Source organism: Rutidosis leptorrhynchoides, chromosome 3 (assembly GCF_046630445.1).
Source record: "Rutidosis leptorrhynchoides isolate AG116_Rl617_1_P2 chromosome 3, CSIRO_AGI_Rlap_v1, whole genome shotgun sequence".
Classification (NCBI taxonomy): Eukaryota; Viridiplantae; Streptophyta; class Magnoliopsida; order Asterales; family Asteraceae; genus Rutidosis; species Rutidosis leptorrhynchoides.
This window is the reverse complement of record NC_092335.1, coordinates 369,808,228-369,821,849: the sequence shown is the minus strand read 5'-3', so window position 1 is coordinate 369,821,849 and position 13,622 is coordinate 369,808,228.

The following is a 13,622-nucleotide window of genomic DNA, read 5'->3' as shown; positions in this document are numbered from 1 at the left end:
CTGTACATTCTTCGAATCTGATTCAACGATCATTTACTATCTTACTTACATCCACAGATATACGAATCCGTTCACTGCAAAATAACCATTTTCATTCAATTTCATATTTGAATTTTGATCTATCAGAATCCAACAAGTGGCATAATGAAGAAAACATTGGACAAAATAAAATTTGTTAGAAACAAACGAATAAACTATGAGAAATTCTATTAAGAATCCACGCTAACAAAATCCTAGCTAACTGTTAATTCTGTATTACCTTTTATTTATCGCAATTTATTTATCGCAATTTATTTATCGCAATTTTAATTCTCGAAGTTTTATTTATCGTCATTTAATTTCTGTTATTTATTTTACGCACTTTAAATATCGGGACACGTATACAAGGTTTTGACATATCATATCGATGCATCTATATATATTATTTGGAATAACCATAGACACTCTATATGCTGTAATGCTGAAGTTAGCTATACAGGGTTGAGGTTGATTCTACAATAATATATATAGTTTGAGTTGTGATCGAGTCTGAGACATGTACACGGGTCACGATACGTATTAATCAATTCGAATATTATATATTAAACTATATATGAGTTATTGGACTGTTAACTGTGGACTATCGACCGTGGACTACCAACATTGGACAATTAAAATGAATTAAAATATTGATCATAACATATGAAACTAAACAATTCTTCAAGTTTGCCACTTGATTTCATCTTAAACCTCATTTGTATTTTAATGATTACAATCTGCGTTCAAACCTTTCATGATTTTTTAAAAAACCTCAATCGAGAGGATGAACCAACCTAAATTCATCTACGGAAGAAAAGATTTCTGCATATAGTTATGCATCTGAAAAACTCTCGGAACATGAGTAAACGTTTAACACGTATCTGTGCTAATTCCTTTAGTGTTATTATTACCCAAAATAACTTGGTGATTCCTTTCAAAGTAGCAAATTTTGTCACAGCTCCAGCAAATCAACTTCGACTTTTCATTCGAAACAACCTTATTAACACTTTGATATATATGTGTACTCTTTTATTGTTACCGGGAAAGCTTTTATGTTCCACCATATTACCAGCAAATGTACCAGCAACCTCGTCTCTCCTTAGTTTAAATCCCTCCGACAAATCACTATATTTATCTATTGAAGTCTCATCATGTACTCATCCGCATCTTGTAACAAGAATTGCCATACCAATTACCGGAAATTAGCAAATCTGTATTGTGAGTCTCGCAACGTTTCCACATCAACAGTTCTATATATCCATATAACATTTAGCTCTTAGAACTATGATCTTCCATTCTGAATTTCTGAAAAGCACCCAGTCTGCGAATTAATACTCTGAATTTTGAGAAGTTGAATGAAGCAACAAAAACTGTAAACGACCTCAACAGCCAAAAGTTGATGATAAAGAATTGTATGTTGGCAAAGCTCAGAAAAAGTTTGAAACTGAAAAACTGATTGAGCAAACTACGAAGGAGTCTCTGAACAAATAACAAGGACTAAACTTGTACATTAAGAATCCTGATGATTCTGTTTCTGATGAAATCTTTAGCGAATACCTTGCTTCTGACTCCAAACTCTTGCGGACAAATTTTCTTCACCATCCTTCGATATTAGAAATTCCAAGATATCGTCGTATCTTTTATTATAAAAAAATTCTCCATATTTCTGAAGATATTTTCATAACTATTCTTATCTGAATTCATTAATCTCTTCGTACTATCAGTGTTACATCATATAGAAACTGTTAGTTTCTATATTCTGTAAACTTTCGAGCTTAAAATATGAATGTTATTGAAGTAATGTTGGGAACTGATGCATGAGTTAGTATAATATAATGACAATTGATCAACGTGATTATATTACAGTAAGTCATGCTGAGTTTCTAAATGGAATATGATGATTCACAGATTATAACGTCATCATGTGTCATGTTACATAACTCTTTCATTCTGATTAACTTCTGAACATATCAAGGAAATATATTCTTGATAGTTCTATTCTCAGTGATTCTGGTAATTTGACAAATCAAATCGTGCGATTATGTTCTTTCTTAATTAGAACATTAAGTTCATTCGAAATTCCATACTTACGAATTCTGGACCATTACTTGATTTACTAGAGGTCGAGAAGATAATAAAAAGGCAAAGAGCTCCAAAATATAAGAGAAAATATAAAGCCCAATAACAACGCCGAAATTACAAACCGTGGATATTAATACAAATAGCAATATAAAGACACGGTATAATTGAGAGTAGTATCACCCCAAGGTAATAGTAGAAGTAAATAGATTTTCCTGGTGGAAGATAGAAAAGATGGATGACAGAAATGATATTTAAAAAAATATCAAGGATTAGAACGGGATTAAGCATTTTCACAATCTTTTGGATGTATGAACTAAGAAAGAAAGTATAAGAATGGTAAGAATAATGCAACGAAAGAGTTTAATTTATAACGGAAATATCAGACAGAGTAATCGAAGCAGATCACCGAATTTAATTATAGAGATCTTAATTTCCTTATTCGCCGAAGAATCAAATCTTTTAGATTTCGAAGATTTTTTTTAAATTCCTTGATATCCGGAAATCAACCCTATCTACGTCAAAAGTTTTGACGAAACTTTATTTCCTCATTTCACTCTTTTGTGATAGTTTCACTCGTACTCTCCATATATAAACGAATTGTTTTATCCATATTACTTGATGGTGATAAAACTTTAATTTCCAACTCATATGGGTCATGAAAATATACTTATTGTCAGCCATGACCATCCCAATCAAATTTCGGGACGAAATTTCTTTAACGGGTAGGTACGGTGACGGCCCGGAAATTTTTGACCAAATTTAAACCTAATCTTTATATGATTTCGACACGATAAGCAAAGTCTGTAATGTTGAGTCACAAATATTTTGAACTGTTTCATATATTCATTTGACTTTCGACCATTCCCGACGATTCACGAATAACTATTTGTAAATAGATAACATATATATTTAAATAGGTATTTATAATTTGAAATATAATTTAGAATATTATATAATATGATTATTAGGATTTATGTTGTAAAATAAATAAAATAAAATGCGATTAATGGAAACTACATTTAAGAATATATAGATATATATAAATATGTATATAAATATTACTTGTAAATATATAAAGTTATAATTATTTGTTTAATAATATATAATATATTTGTTTTAGTAATTAAACTTGCTATTTTAAAATTGTTTATATATAGAGAGGGGAATATATTAAAAATAAATGATTTCGAGCTTAATTAGTAAACGTCTGTAACACTCGGTTGACATTTCGTTAACGTTCATATAGATTTAACATGAGTTTATGAAAATCTAAAATAAAAGTTGAACTGTAAATCAATTACGAAGATTTCAGATTTGTTAAAAATATTTTTACCTTTTTAAATTAAAATATTAGTACTCCGTACATATAAATCAGAACAGAAAATAAATAATTTTCGAACCTTTTTGATCAGGTTTCAAACAGGTAATGAGTGAAATAATTAAATATGTTTAATCTAAAAATTTGGGATTTTTAAGAACACTTTTATACGATAGCTGTTTAGCAATGGACACGATATACCCGCGGTGATTGAACTGTCGGTACAAGAAAATAATTTAGAGGCGGCTTACTATTTGAGATGCACTGTACTTGATCTTTTCATTATTATTAACAGATTACAAATATATTTATATACACCTACATGATTCTTAATAAATCACCACCATCTTCACACTCTCCATCGACCTTCACTGGAGCATCCCTTCACCACCGCCCTAAATCACCAAGACAATCACCACACCACCATGCTTACCTTGAAATTTCCAACAGCCGCAAGAATCACCACCAGTTCCTCTCTTTATCCCTCTTTTCTTTTTCTTTGTTGTTAGCGACTGCTGTAGCTATCGGTTGTATTATTGCTCGATCATCACAGACCCACAACCACCATAGCCACCTCTCTCTTTCTTACTCTCTCTCTGTCTTCTATTTCTACCCGATGTTATTATCTGCTTCAACCGAACTGCTGCTGCTTCGCGTCTGTTTTTTTTTCCACCACCATTGAACCACAATCACCCTGCTCTCTCCCTCTATATCATATTCTCTCTCTTAAACGCGTACAAGGAAACCAATCGCCACAGCCGCTGACCATTAACTGCAACTGCTACTAATTGTTGTTGCTATTTTCCTGACTCCTATCTCGACCAGGAAGTAGCTTTGCAACTGCTATTCCTGTTGTTTCTGTTTTATTTGATGAAACCATTATCAACCATCAAATATTGCTGCTACTATGTTTCTTTTCTATTTCTTTTTCGCTGCAACAATGATAATGGTGAAGGATTACGGTTGATAATGATGGTAATGTTACAATAAAACGCGATGATTATACATAAGGTGATGTCGATGATGTTATACTCGTGATGATAATAATAATCGATACATGATGATGATATATGAATGATGATAACGATGATAAGTGTTTGATGATGATGGTATTGATACAGAAGTGAAGATTTAAATGGCAATGATGATATTGGGATATGTTAACGACGACTGGAAGATGATGTTAGGGTTAATAGGATCGTACCTTCTTCATATTAACGATCGATGTATCAGTTTACAAAGTTAATAGACTTAAGCCTTTATCATTAATGGACTTAATATTAATAATCTAATGGGCTGAGATCAATTTACGTTTTTATGATGGGCTGAGATCCAGTTGCTTGATCTGTTGGGCCATGATTAATTTGGGGCGAGACAGATAAATGATTAAATAAATATGGGTTACAAACTATAACATAAAAATAGAAGCAGCGGAGTGGTTTAATGTGTTGTTGGGTTTCGAGAGGTCGTGGGTTCGAGTCCCGTCAATGGCATTTTTTTGGGCTTTTCTTCAAAGGTTGTAATCCTTTGTTATTATTATTATTATTATTATTATTATTATTATTATTATTATTGTTGTTGTTGTTGTTGTTGTTGTTGTTGTTGTTGTTGTTGTTGTTGTTGTTGTTGTTGTTGTTGTTGTTGTTGTTGTTGTTATGTTATTATTATTACTTACTAATATTAGTAAATTACTAAGTATTATCATTTATTAATATTATTAGTATTAACACTATTATTAATACTTGTATTATTATTATTGTATCATTATTATTAAAAATCTCATAATTATTAAGACTACCATTTTTATTAAAAATTATCACTTTCATTATTATTATTATATTATAACAAATCAAGATTTTGTACATCAAAATTCATATTACCTATAATTATATATTAAACATATTAACAATTTTTTTAAAAAGAAATATATATATATATATATATATATATATATATATATATATATATATATATATATATATATATATATATATATATATATATATATATATATATATAATTCATGATATAAAATATAGACAAAATTTAGTACAAATTCTATATAAACTACAATATTAATTATATAAATATTATATAACTAATAGATGTAATTATTTTATTACAACTATATGTGTTAATATATATACATAAATGATATAGGTTCGTGAATCCGAGGCCAACCCCGTATTGTTCAATATCGTCATATGTATTTTTACTACAAAATACATTAAGTGAGTTCATTTGCTCCCTTTTTACTCATTACATTTTTGGGCTGAGAATACATGCAAATGCTTTATTAACTGTTTTACAATATTTATATGCGTGAGTTCATTTGATTCCCTTTTACTCTTTACAATTTTGGGACTGAGAATACATGCGCTACTTTTACAACTGCTTTATTAAATGCTTTTGAAATACATTTTGAATTGCGAATACATGAAATGATTTTATAAATGTTTGACGAGATAGACACAAGCAAAACATTTCTCGAATGAATTATGTGGACGTGATAATTGCCACCATTGAATTATGTGGACGTGATAATTGCCACAATTGATTTGAATATTTTTCCCCTGATTATTATTGCTTGGTAACCTAAGAATTAGGGAACATCACTAATTTTGAGAATTAGTGCACGCCTAATTGACGCGAATCCTAAAGGTAGCTACCGGGTTTAACACCCCCACCCAGAATGTTCACTAGATGGAAGGGCTAGTGGGTGTGGTGTTTAGTACTTCGAAGTTTATATGATTATTATACAAACGAGATGTTCTGTTTTGGGGATATTATTATGCGCATTATATGTTAAGGTCGGTTACCAAGCCAAGCTATGAAAGTAATGAAAAGTGAATGTTATGTATCGAGAGAATGATTTTATACACAGGTTATGTGTATGTTATTTTTATGCACGAGATATGTGTACGGTTACTAAGATTTATGAAATATGATTTCGTACACGAGAAAGGTGTACTGTATTTAAAAGATATCGCATGTACATTACAGGTGGGTATAGGATTCGGGCCCATTTGTACCATGCACGATTTAAATCTTGTGGTCTATCAAAATGATGAATTTTTATTATTTATGATAAACTTATGAACTCATCAACCTTTTAGTTGACACTTTAAAGCATGTTTGTTCTCAGGTATGAAAGAAATCTTTCGCTATGCATTTGCTCATATTAGAGATATTACTTGGAGTCATTCATGACATATTTCAAAAGACGTTGCATTCGAGTCGTCGAGTTCATCAAGATTATTATTAAGTCAATTATAGTTGGATGTATTCTGAAATGGTATGCATGCCGTCAACTTTCGATGAAATGAAAGGTTATCTTTTAAAAACGAATGCAATGTTTGTAAAATGTATCATATAGAGGTCAAGTACCTCACGATGTAACCAAATGTAATGTATTCATTCTGATGGATTAGGACGGGTCGTTAGAGTTGCCCTCTTTGATCTCAAAAGAGTTTTGAACCAAAAGATGTTAATTTTTACTAATCACACCTAATGACATTTTAATGACATTTTAAGCCAAATTAAGGTTAAACACAAAAGTGTTTTATCTTTCACTTGTTACCAAATGTCATTCAAATACACACTAATGATGGTCATTAAAAGTCCTAACAAAAGAGATGCTCTCCCATGAACTTATGTATCATTTTTATGTATGTATTATTGTGAACTAGTAAGTTGTTAAAGTCTCCAATTATGTTCCAACTAGATTCAAACTAGTTCATTTGAGATGTAACAATGTTCCAAAGGGAAACATACATTCATTAGCAAAATGACAAGTAATTAAGAAAGGTTGATGAAGTTTTTGGAAGATAATGGTTTGTTAAGAGACAAAATTCTGCAATTACCCCATTAAGTAATCAATGACAAAGGGTCAAAGCTTGAATACTTTTTTTATGGACATGTCAACTTCTACGCTTATGTCCAAAACAAAAGAGGTAATGGGGATGATTTCAGAGATAATTGGCCTTTAGTTGCAGCTATTCAACAAGGGAAAATGATAATTTTCAAAGGACAAAAACAGCTATGAGAATCAGCTGTCAGAGGTACACTGTCGAACCACGGTCGACCGTGTAGCGAGCCGTACAGCTTCCAGGCAGATTTCTCTTTCCTATATAAGACAAGCCTTGAATCATTTGAAGACACACCTCATGCACTCATATTTTCTTATACTTACTGATATCATTCTCATAATTCATTGTAAACTTTTAGAGTGATTCTAGCAAGACTACTTGTAAGCTTAAGTTGTAAGTTTACTTGTAATCTATCTTCTTAAAGGGATCTAGATGGTAATTGTGTTTTCACTAGGATAGTGCATTAGGATCTTGTGGTAAGAGCTTTAGGTGATTGTGAAGTCTTCAAAGGGACGTAAGGGTTCACAAGTTGCAGCTTATCGAAGTACTAGTGTTGGTATCAGAGCAACTTCCCGAAAAATCTCAATTCGTAGTGAAGAAAAATCTCAATTCGTAGAATTGGGGAGTAGATTAAGGAAGATTAGTTAGCATCTTCCCGAACCACTATATATCATTGTGTTTGTTCTCTCTTCCCTTATCTTTTTGATTACATTTACGCATACATATATTTTATACGTAGTGTTTAAGAACAAACATTTCAAATCACACTATATTAAGTTCAAGTTCAACAAAATGTAAAGAAATATTTTGTAAAATCGACTAAGTAACTATTCACCCCCTCCCCCCCTCTAGTTACTTACAATTGGTATCAGAGCGGTTGCTCTAAACGTTTTGCTAAAAATTACTAATTTGAAATTAAGACTAATTTTTGCAAATCTTAGAGTTTAAGATCATGGAACAAAAGTTTGAAAACTTGAACTATAGTGAAGGATGCTCCATGCAAAGGCCTCCACTTCTTGAAAGTGATGGATTTTATTATTGGAAGCATCAATATGAAACGTATGTCTGCTCCAAAGACATAGACTATTGGAACATCATTACTAAAGGTGATTATGTTCCATTTAAGCTTGGTGATGATAGAAAAACTAAAATCTTTATACCCGAGGAAGATTGGTCTAAGAAACACAAAGTAGATGTAGGCAAAAACTATGAAGCAAAAATGACCATCTTTAATGCTTTGCCAAGGAAAGAATATGAGAGAGTTTTTATGATGGGTAGTGCTAAAGAAATTTAGGAGAGTATCATGGTTACTCATCATGAAAACCCGCAAGTCATAGAAAATAAAGTAGAATTGCTTATAACCAAATATGAACAATTTGCTATTGAAGATTATGAGAAAATAGATAGTGCTTATACTAGAATTAACAATATTTGTTCAAGTTTGAAAGCTCTAGGTACAATCTATACGGAATAAGCAATATGTTCGAAAATTCTTAAGAGCTCTACCATCAAGATGGAGACCAAAAGTGATGGCCATTGACGAATCAAAGAATGCAGAAAAATTGACTCTAGATGAACTCATTGGAAATCTCTAAGTACATGAGGTCATACTAGACAAAGATGATGAGGTAGAAAAGGCCAAAAGAGAGAAGAACAAGTCAATTCCTGTATGTATTATTGTGAACTAGTAAGTTGTTAAAGTCTCCAATTATGTTCCAACTAGATTCAAACTAGTTCATTTGAGATGTAACAATGTTCCAAAGGGAAATATACTTCCATTAGCAAAATGACAAGTAATTAAGAAAGGTTGATGAAGTTTTTGGAAGATAATGGTTTGTCAAGAGACAAAATTCTGCAATTACCCCATTAAGTAATCAATGAGAAATGGTCAAAGCTTGAAGACTTTCTTCTTTTATGGACATGTTGAAGCGACCCTTCCTAATTCATAAGGACGAATACAATAACATATGATTACATTGCGAGGTATTTGACCTCTAAATGGTACATTTTACAAACATTGCATTCGTTTTTAAAAGACAGACTTTCATTACATCGAAAGTTAACAGGCATTCATACCATTTCATAGTATATCAACTATCAATGATTTAATAATAATTTTGTTGAACTCAACGACTCGAATGTGCCGTCTTTTGAAATATGCCATGAATGACTCCAAGTAATATCTTTAAAATGAGCTAATGCACGGCGAAAGATTTCTTTCAAACCTGAGAATAAACATGCTTTAAAGTGTCAACTAAAAGGTTGGTGAGTTCATTAGTTTATCATAATCGATCATTTTCATAATTTTAATAGACCACAAGATTTTCATTTCCATTTTTCATAAACATCATCTCATTTCAGGCATTTCGCAAAAGCTGCATAGAGATAAAAATCATTCATATTGTGAACACCTGGTAATCGACATTAACAGAACGCGTCTAGAATATCCCCATCATTCCGGGACTCTCATCAGACATGATAAAATTGAAGGACTAAAGCATCTGTAACCCGGATGGGGTTTGTTAGGCCCAATAGATCTATCTTTAGGATTCGCGTCAATTAGGGTGTCTGTTCCCTAATTCTTAGATTACCAGACTAAAAAGGGTGATATTCGATTCGATAATCCAACCATAGAATGTAGTTTCGATTACTTGTGTCTATTCCGTAAAACATTAATAAAAGCAGCGCATGTATTCTCAGTCCCAAAAATATATATTGCAAAAGCATTTAAAAAGGGAGCAAATGAAACTCACAATACTGTATTTCGTAGTAAAAATACATATGACGTCGTTGAATAAGTGCAAGGTTGGCCTCGGATTCACGAACCTATATTAATTATATATATTTATATGTCGATCAATATCTGTCTAACAATTTATGTCAAGTCACAGTGTATCACAATCCTAATGCTCGAGACTAATATGCAAAAGTTAACAAAAGTCATTTTGACCAAAATGACTTCCAAAATTTATACATGATTATTATATAACTTAAATATAGTCGTTTTATATATTTAAATATTTTTAAAAGATTTTATTAGAGTAAATAATATAATTCATTTTTTAATAATTACAATTTTATATTAAAATTTATATAACAAAAATATACTTTTATATATCTTAAGTAATAAAATTTATAAAGTTCATTTAATATTATAAAATAATATGATAGGTAGTATTAATGTAATTATATTACACGTAGTAAAATATCTTTGTATCACATATTTATTTGATATCGATAATAACAATAGTACGTAAAAATTGTATTATTTTGTAATAATAATTATTATTATTCTACTAATAATAATATCAATATTTATATTTACTAAAAATGATATTATGTTAAAATGATAATTTTTATTAAAATGATAATAATAATGATATTTTATATTAACAATGATATTCCTATAAATAATAATTTTTGTAAAAATTATAGTTTTAAAATTAATAATACTTTTAATAATAATATTGATAAAAATAATGAAAACAATATTTTTATCTAAATCAATACCTTTAAATATTTTAATTTCAACATGATACTTATACTCATTATTTCCTAATCGATTCGTTTAATAGCTTTTAATCGTCTTTTATATCGTGTTCATATTAATGATAATAATAGTAATCATAATAATTAGGTGTTACTAATATTAGTTTTAATTATAATAATAATACCAATAATAATAATTATTATTATTATGATAATATTAATGATAATACTAATAACTATTTTAATGATAATAATACTAATTATAACTTTAACGATAATAACGATAGTAAAAATCACAATTTTTAATGATAATACCCTTTATTGATAATGATAATGATAATGATAATGATAATAATAATAATAATAATAATAATAATAATAATAATAATAATAATAATAATAATAATAATAATAATAATTAGATAAAAACTATAACGACGATAATAACGACGATAATAATAATCATTTTTAATAATAATACAAAAATTCAATTGACTATAACTTCTAATCCGTTCATCGAAACCATTCGATATCTAAATAAAAAGTTCTTAATTTTTTGCTAGCTTTCCAACGACATGCATATCTTATACCTTATCTCAACCGCATATGTAACTAGTTCATAATCTATCGTCAACTATTTAATGACAATATTAAATATACAAGCATGCATAATCCTATATACTCGAGCACTAGTCAGGGATACACTATTAATATATAAAAGTTGAGTTATGGGTGCTCACGTATCAATATTGAGATTCAATATTGCAGGAAAGGTACGTAGATGCAACGGAGATGATAAATACTAAATTGACCTCACGAGCATACCCCCAAGCATTACCCATAATCTCCATAGCTATAACCCATATTTTCCTTAGCTCTATCCCGCTCGTAAAACCCGTTTTGAAATAACTCGCTATGACTTCGTCGTAGTATTTTATGTATAATGCTAATAATAATACTACTAAATACAATTAATAATAATAATATTAATCTTAATAATAATGTTAATAATAATAATAATATAAATATAAATAAAATAAATATATACTACAGAGTAATAATATAGATAGAGAGATTGAATTGAGCGCAGAATGGATCGAGCTTTATAGCCCCCGACTGGAGATCCACAGCTCCGCGATCGTGGAGCTTTTCAAGCATAAACCTCCGCGATTGCGGAGGTTCCTGTTTCCAGCTCATATCCATGATCAAAAAGGCTGCCGATTGTTTTATATATTTATTTAATTTATATAATCAATTATATATTATATTATATTTACGTGCGTAGTTAAATTATAAATTTAGCTCCAATGACTCGTACGTTGTCACTCGACTTATGTCTCGCTTCCGGTTTCTCGAACGCATTTTCGTACGTTTAGAAAACTAGCACTTTACGTTACGCGACGTGTACCTTCATCAATAATTAGACTTAATCATCTAAAGACTATATTACCCAAAGCACAACCTTTATATTTGAGTGTCGTGGTCATTTGCTTCCATAAATCAAAGTCTCGTTGTTTATCCAAATATATTATTTTAAATCATCCGTTAAATATTATATTTTGTCACTTGTAATATATATATATATATATATATATATATATATATATATATATATATATATATATATATATATATATATATATATATATATATATATATATATATATATATAAATGTGTTCACATTGAAATATGTGATAATACAATATTTAATTTTTCAAAACTAATTATATTTTTAAAGTTTATTTTGGAATCGTTTAGATAGTAGAAAAATATTATATCAAATCACGTTTACATTTTTGAAACACTTTATATATTTGAAATTTATAATATAAACTTTACTTAAATTCTTCAAAAGTCATATACAAATTATTTTATAAAACGTCCTAATTAATAAAGTTCTTTTTAAACTAAAATGTTTTTATATGTTTAAATCAAATATGATAACTTTTTTTTTCTAAAACTAAATATATAAAATAATCATTTTATTAAAAGGTTAAAATAGTAGAAGTTTTATATCGTAAAACGTTTTAGAAAAGTAAGATTAAATATACTTTTAATAGATTTCAAGTTTTAACGTTCGTTGGTGCAATGTGATATAAAGTCTAAAGGTTAGATAAACGTACGAAATCATCTTAATGTAAAATGTCGATACCCAATGTCTAAGTTATTTACATTCCACATTCCAACTTTAAGATGAAGGTTAAAATAGTTATCTTATTAAAATCATGTGAAAAATGTTGTAAAGTATGAATTAAAAATCAAATAGGAATCTTCACTAACTCTTGTCTATTTCCCTTTAATTGACTCTTTGTTCTTATTTGTGAAATCACTTTACCATTTTTCGAATATGGTTAAAAAGGAAAGGTTTCCTACATCAAAGTGGACCTATCTCAATAGAGACTCGTAATCATACAATGTATCTGATAATTCAATCATTTGATATTATCTTTTAATTCCGTCGAAAATTATTTTAAATATATTTTGAAACAAATACGTTCATGTAAAGTATTATACGTCTAATACTTTGTTAACGTTTTCAAGTTATAATATATGCACATATACATATATAATCATATCCGTTCATATAATGGTTCATGAATCATTGGAGTTTGGTCGAGGTTAAATGAATGTATGAACATAGTTTAAAATTCTTGAGATTTAAGTTAACAAACTTTGCTTATCGTGTCGGATTGATATAAAGATAAAGTTTAAATTTGGTCGGAAATTTCCGGGTTGTCACACATGTCAATTTCTACACTTATGTCCAAAATAAAAGAGGTAATGAGGATGATTTCAGAGATAATTGGCCTTTAGTTGCAGCTATTCAACAAGGAAAAATGACAA